Here is a 799-nt window from a genome sequence, read left to right as displayed (position 1 = left end):
GTGATGGCGCGGTGAGTGGGATGGCGTGGTGAGACGGATAGTGGCGAAAGAGGTGCTCGGAGGTGGCTGGCTGGGTGCAGAGAGGATGGAGAGAACACAGAAGGAGGTGTCGCGAGGAGGGGTGAGGGTGACTAGGTGAGTGGCACTAGTGAGTGGGAAAAGGGATTAGGGTTTTCAACTTTTTAATATATATATATATATATATAAAAGGTGAAATGACAAAAAAATCAAAGTAAAAGATAAACTACTAAGAGTATTTAAGTAATTTAATATATTCAGAGAATGTGAAAAACGCGGAGATAGGGATCCCTGCACCTGTTTTGGGAGAATTTTGTTCTCCTATCTCTGTCGTCGCAGGGAAAATTCCCCGCCATTCGAGGCCCCATTCGGGGTGGTCTCCGCGAGGATTTCCGTCTCCCGAAAATTTTTGACATCCCTAAACCTTAACTATAAAACCTATAAAAGGGAAAAAACCAAACAAAAAAAAGAGAAAACACAACACAAGAGATCATTGAAATTAAAGAAAAAACAAACGAAAAAAAAAAACAAACCAGAACCGAATGATTGAATGCTATAAATGAAAAAAAAAAACAGAAAGCAAGAAGAGAGGAAAAGAAAGAGAAAAGGAAGTGAAGAAGAAATGCAAGCTCGCTAGCGATCTTATTTTTAGAGAGGAATAGCTTTTGCATATTCCGGAGATGTAGAAATTGCTCCGACAACAAAAATGCCTGTTGCAAAGGAAGTTGATGAGAAGATGGAAGAGGAGGTTGAGAGTTCATACTTCAAAGAGAGAGGGAGA

The 799-nt window shown here is 40.4% G+C and overlaps 1 protein-coding gene across 1 annotated transcript in view; it reads right to left on the bottom strand.

The window, feature by feature from the left end:
- LOC107495225 (purine permease 21-like) overlaps positions 1-799 on the bottom strand; it is a 16,332-nt gene that overhangs the window by 14,897 nt on the left and 636 nt on the right. The window lies entirely within an intron of this gene.

This window comes from Arachis duranensis, chromosome 6 (assembly GCF_000817695.3).
Source record: "Arachis duranensis cultivar V14167 chromosome 6, aradu.V14167.gnm2.J7QH, whole genome shotgun sequence".
Lineage (NCBI taxonomy): Eukaryota > Viridiplantae > Streptophyta > Magnoliopsida > Fabales > Fabaceae > Arachis > Arachis duranensis.
This window is presented reverse-complemented; position numbering and strand designations above follow the sequence as displayed.